Below are 6028 nucleotides of genomic sequence, written 5' to 3'. Positions count from 1 at the left end.
ATACAAAGACCAGCAGAATGGCCTAGTGGTTAAAGGCTACGGCAGTTTCACCATGTGATTCACGGTTCGAATCCCGGTGAAACCTTTGATAACATTACAAAATTGCCTGATGATGATTACGTTGGCGGTTTTTGAAATGGTTCCATAGCAATATGCCAGTAAATGTTTCATTCTTTTCAGTTTCTCTTAGAAAACATAATAACTGAAATTCAATTATTAAAAGCCGGTGTTAAGCTCATGAGTTCTTAAATATAAGTATAAACTGAACACACTATTAAACAAACATACATAAATATGTACAACTGAGCCTAAGTTTACAAAGCTTCTCATTCGCAACGAAGAAGAACTTCACAAAAACAAATCTACATGGCACACAAATTAATATAGAGACAAAATGTCTCAATTGTGTTGTTAGTGTAGAAATGAGAAAAACTGAATTAAGCATGAAAACAAAGACCAGCAGGATGGCTTAGTGGTTAAAGGCTACTGCAGTTTCACCATGTGATTCACGGTTAGAATCCCGGTAAAACCTTTCATAACATTACAAAATTGCCTGATGATGATTACGTTGGCGGTTTTCGAAATGGTTGCATAGCAATATGCCAGTAAATGTTTCATTCTTTTCAGTTTCTCTTAGAAAACATAATAATTGAAATTCAATTATTATAAGCCGGTGTTAAGATCATGAATTCCTAAATATAAGTATAAACTGAACACACCATTAAAAAACATACATAAATATGTACAACTGAGCCTGAGTTTACAAAGCTTCTCATTCGCAACGAAGAAGAACTTTACAAAAACGAATCTACATGGCACACAAATTAATATAGAGACATTATGTCTCAATTGTGTTGTTAGTGTAGAAATGAGAAAAACTGAATTAAGCATGAAAACAATGGCCAGCAGGATGGCCTAGTGGTAAAAGGCTACTGCAGTTTCACCATGTGATTCACGGTTCGAATTCCGGTGAACCCTTTGATAACATTACAAAATTGCCTGATGATGATTACGTTGGCGGTTTTCGAAATGGTTCCATAGCAATATGCCACTAAATGTCTCATTCTTTTCAGTTTCTCTTAGACAACATAATAATTAAAATTCAATGCTTTTTCATGAGTCACTGACCGGAATCCTATGCATTCCGGCAGTATAATCTTATGGGTCAGGCATCGAGCTGATTGGAATCCGGTGCATTCCAACAACACAGGTCATGTTAATTTTTATCCCTTGTGATGGCGTATCCTCATTACACTACTCTTAGCACTGCCGGATGCCCATGACATGCTGACTGGAATCTTGTTGCATTCCAACAGGGAGATTGGAATCCACTGCATTCCGATATCATGCTGAGCGGAATCTGATGCATTCCGCCAGTATAAGATTTCGGCATAAGATCTTATTTCTACTCATATTTCTTATTATTATTATATTTTGAAATTAAATAGTAATGTTCATTAATATTTCTTTGTTTGTAATATAACATTGTTGAAATCTCGATATATCTTAAATTTTATCTTTTGAGTTGTATATTTATATATCTTTTATATTATGCAGTCGACCATAGTTTGTCGTCGACTTTAAATAATAAATAAATAAATAAATAAATAAGCCGGTGTTAAGCTCATGAATTCTTAAATATAAGTATAAATTGAACACACCATTAAACAAACATACATAAATATGTACAACCGAGCCTGAGTTTACAAAGCTTCTCATTCGCGGTCAAAAATTAGCGCACATAAGTTTACTATGCAACTCTGTCTAGTGAGAGAGCGATCAGCTGACACGTTCTTACGGAAAAAATCAAAATTGTTTTGATTTTTACGTTCCGGGCTACGTACGTACGGGCGTTGCACGTCGGTGAGTTTTCGTTTACATTGCACACTCATAAGATAGGTCGTGTTAGCTGACACGTTTTTGGTACGTACGTTCGTGAGTAACTGCCGCATTAAAGGCTACTGCAGTTTCACCATGTGATTCACGGTTCGAATCCCGGTAAAACCTTTGATAACATTACAAAATTGCCTGATGATGATTACGTTGGCGGTTTTTGAAATGGTTCCATAGCAATATGCCAGTAAATGTTTCATTCTTTTCAGTTTCTCTTAGAAAACATAATAATTGCAATTCAATTATTATAAGCCGGTGTTAAGCTTATGAATTCTTAAATTTTGGCAGTTTTTGTTGGGTGCAAACTATTCGGAGTTTCGTTTGCATTATATGTACACTCAGAGAAAAAATCGTTCTAAAACGAACGAAGTAAGTTCAAAACAAGTGTACAAATGCGTGGTGGCAACGGCGCGCACCAACGTATTTGTTCGAGAATTATATAGGCGGAATAAAAAGGAATAAATGAAATAAAAACACCAAAAGGGGTTCGATTAATTCACTGACAATGTAAGAAAGATTTCTTTAACAAATTTTGTGAATATAAAAAGAATTTCTTACAAAAATTAGCACTTGCGTGACGTGAGATGACACCGTGTAAATTCGCTGGCTGCTGGATTGAAAGAGGACGAGCCTCTTTGCAATATAAAACGAAGAACCCGCGATACAGCTCCTTCGTTGGGTTTCCCGGCAACAAATTTGCTATACCGCGGGCTCACAGCGGTTAAAATATAAATACACATATGTGCTACCACTCACACATGCCTGTGTGCTAGTGACTGCAATCATGTGTGGGTGGCAGTGAATTCTGTTACGAGAGGGGGGGGGGGGCAGATATATTTATGTCTGTGACCTAAATATACTGGCCCCCTTGCCGCAAGCAACAAAGAAAAAATGAGAAATAAAAGAATACCACGTCCTCGCACGTCCCGCAAGGCGATGCATCGATGTGCAGATTCGGACGCCGTGTGATTGACTTCACGTTTCGCTGTCCTGTGGAAAGAGAGAGGAAATTATTAGGTAAAAGTACGTGTTTTTGTAATTCCGTGCAATATTTACTTAAAGATATATAAGAGTATTCGCGTTGAAATATATAAAAATATTCATAGTGGGTGGGCTCCAGACACAACGAGGCCGAAAATCGTGGCTTGTGTGAGCAGCCCGCCAACAGTCGATGAGGGTGTGCCGCTGACCATAATATTGACATCGGCGCCCAGCGTGACCAGCACCGGTGATGATCGGTAGAACGTCGGATTGGCCGGCTTCATAAACTGAAATTGGGCAGCTATCGACGGGTGCATATTCGCCGTTGGATTAAATCTGGCATAGTTCGCCACTACAGTGGCTTGGGTTGTAACTTTTGCGGCTACCCCATACTTCTCCCTCAATACTACGGTGCATCGCGAATAGCGCGCGGTGTTAGTGCGTTCCAGGCGAAGGTCCTTGGCCAAATTGGCATTGATAATGGTGGTGGGAGCGCAGGCGTCTAAAAGGGCGCGGACTAAATGAAAATGGCCTCCGGCTTCAATGCGGACTATTGCCGTCGGCGCAATTGCAAAAAGTGATCGCGTTATGGTTCGTGCTACTAGAGTATCCCGGATTCGGCCACTCCTGAAGCTCGTTGGTGTTTGCCGTTGCCGAACGAGAGCTTTGTGCTTGTTGCGCATTATATTAGGGGCCGTCCTCTCAGCAAACCGTCGTGACGAGCGGGACGGACGCGGTTCCGCGTCGTCACGCTGTTTACCAGTAGGGCGGTGCGACGGGCGGAAAGGACCTGTCTCCGCGCCATCTCCGTCTTGTGGGCGCATCAAGGTGCCGTGCATAATCGAGCGAAACTCAAGTCTCTCGTGGCGGTCGGAATCGCTGCGTCTCTGAGCCGCCCTGTTGTGGCGTCGGATTTACCTCTGCTTGGTTGGCGAGCCTCTATTCTTCCTCTGCTTCTTCTACCTGCTGTGCCCATGACTTGTATTGCTCAGTAACGTGGATGGGGAGTACTCCATCCGAGCTCGCATCATCGTCGTCGTTCTCACCTTGCGTTAGAAGCGGCGGTCGTCGTCGACACGGAGCGTGGTTTGGTGCAGCTCATTACACCGTCGGCATCGATCCTGGCTGGGGCATATTTCAAGGCGGTGAAATGGCGATAAACAATTCGGGCAATATTTATGTATAAGTACTTCGCGTAGACGCCCTTCGGTCGACATACTCCGTTATATCAGGCACAGTCTCACTCCGTGAAGTTTGTTGCACAAACGGCAAGCAACAGTGAACGCATTGGCGCGTGCCTCTGTTTTAGAGCGTTACAGCATGAATACAGTCATTTCTGGAAGTGGGAGCGTTTATTATTATGATCGTATTGGGCTTGTTGGGTGGCCAATGGTGTTCGGGTGGGGTAAAAACAAAGATATCCCTGTATTTTTCGCAAAAGAAAGCAGGAAATTTTAATTGAAATAAAAGATTAACGGCCATAAGTAAATGCTTATGTGCGCAAAGAACGAAAAAACTGATTTTAGCACTTATGCATTCACTCTGGATGGAGCTTTAGTATTTTAGTACATTTATAATTCGACTTGTGGCGGTAGATGTCGCTGACGTATTTCTAAATTTTATTTTTGATTTGTGGTGAATTTTATTTTCACAACAAGTGGCCTGCCAATGCACGGAACGGTTCGAAACCTGACTGGAAAAGTATAACAGAATTGCATTCCCACCATTCAACATTATTTTTGACGTGTATTGTCGATAATGTTGAGATTCATGGAATTAAGTATTTTAAATCTCGACCAAATGAATGATTGATCGAGATATGTAATACGCGACATGTGTGGTGTGTAGAAGCGCATAAGGCATAATGTCGGTAAAGCAGTGAATTTACAGTCAGAAATGGAGGGTAGAAATTTGGCACTTGCTACGCTTTTCCATTTCCTGAATGGCAAAAATGTCATTCATTTAAAACACGCGGTGGTGAGTATATGCTCTTATGAGATTGTAATCTTTTTTCATTAATTAATTTTGCCCTTTTACTTTCAGATGCCGCTATATGGTGACTTTTGTCGGATTTTCGCAATGATTGATGTCACCATATAAAAATGGCTATTGTATTGCATATTAAATTGCGTGCTACCGGGGATAATAACACAAATATTCTATTGCAACTAAAGAAACCGCTTAAAATTTCACTCGGTTCTGGCTTGCAATGTCGGCGCTATAATTTCGTGAAAGAATGAAAATTATTGCAAAAAATTGGCAAAAAACCATTCTTATAAGGAATATTTCCATTCCTTGGCATTGCGGTTGCATCTCCATTGGAGTCTATGATTTGCAGAATAATGGTAATAAAGAATGGTAATAATTGACCTAAAATACTGCGATGCATAATTCCGGATTGAGATGTCTCATCACTGCGAAATCCCTGTTTTATGTGTGTCAACTTTCGGAACTTTTTTGTAGGCAGTATATTGCTGCCAGTGTAGATGAGCATAAAATAAAATACGCCTGTCAAATAAGCTTTCGACATTTCCGGATTGTCTTCCATAATCTGGCATAATAATGTAGCAACGCGCTCCAACAACACAGGATCGTGCGTTAGAAAAACCTGTACAATATGTGGTAAGTAAACAAATTCAGATAGGTTGCGTGATAATTTTGGGCCAGGAAGAAGTACGGCAGCGCCGTTTTGTGAGCGACTCGGACAAAAGCTCGTACATTTTATAAGTATATCTAATAATTTAGAGGCAAGTTCAATTTCATTATAGATGGGTGTACCATTTGCTATGAGACACCATTTTAATTGTGGAATTTGTTGATGCGAAGGCCAACCATCCATACCGATAGCACCACAATGTTGTTTTAGTGTTATAACACATTTTTGCAGGAGTTCTTTTAACTCTGAGTAAGTTATAGGACCTTGACGTTCCGGTTTTTGGCCCTCTTTTTCAATATTATAATACCCATCCTTTTCTTCATATGCCTCCCTATTTGGTCCAACCTCTATAACATTCGTTTTCGTATTTGGCTGTGCACGTCCCTTATGCAAATGTGCCAAAGTTATCAGACCAACAAGGCACCATACGTGATCGACAAGTGGACGGCAATTTGATTTTTTTTTCAGCAGTAGACAGGATATATTAGTGAGTGCATC

The sequence above is a fragment of the Eurosta solidaginis genome, chromosome 2 (genome assembly GCF_040869045.1).
Source record: "Eurosta solidaginis isolate ZX-2024a chromosome 2, ASM4086904v1, whole genome shotgun sequence".
Lineage (NCBI taxonomy): Eukaryota > Metazoa > Arthropoda > Insecta > Diptera > Tephritidae > Eurosta > Eurosta solidaginis.
This window is presented reverse-complemented; position numbering follows the sequence as displayed.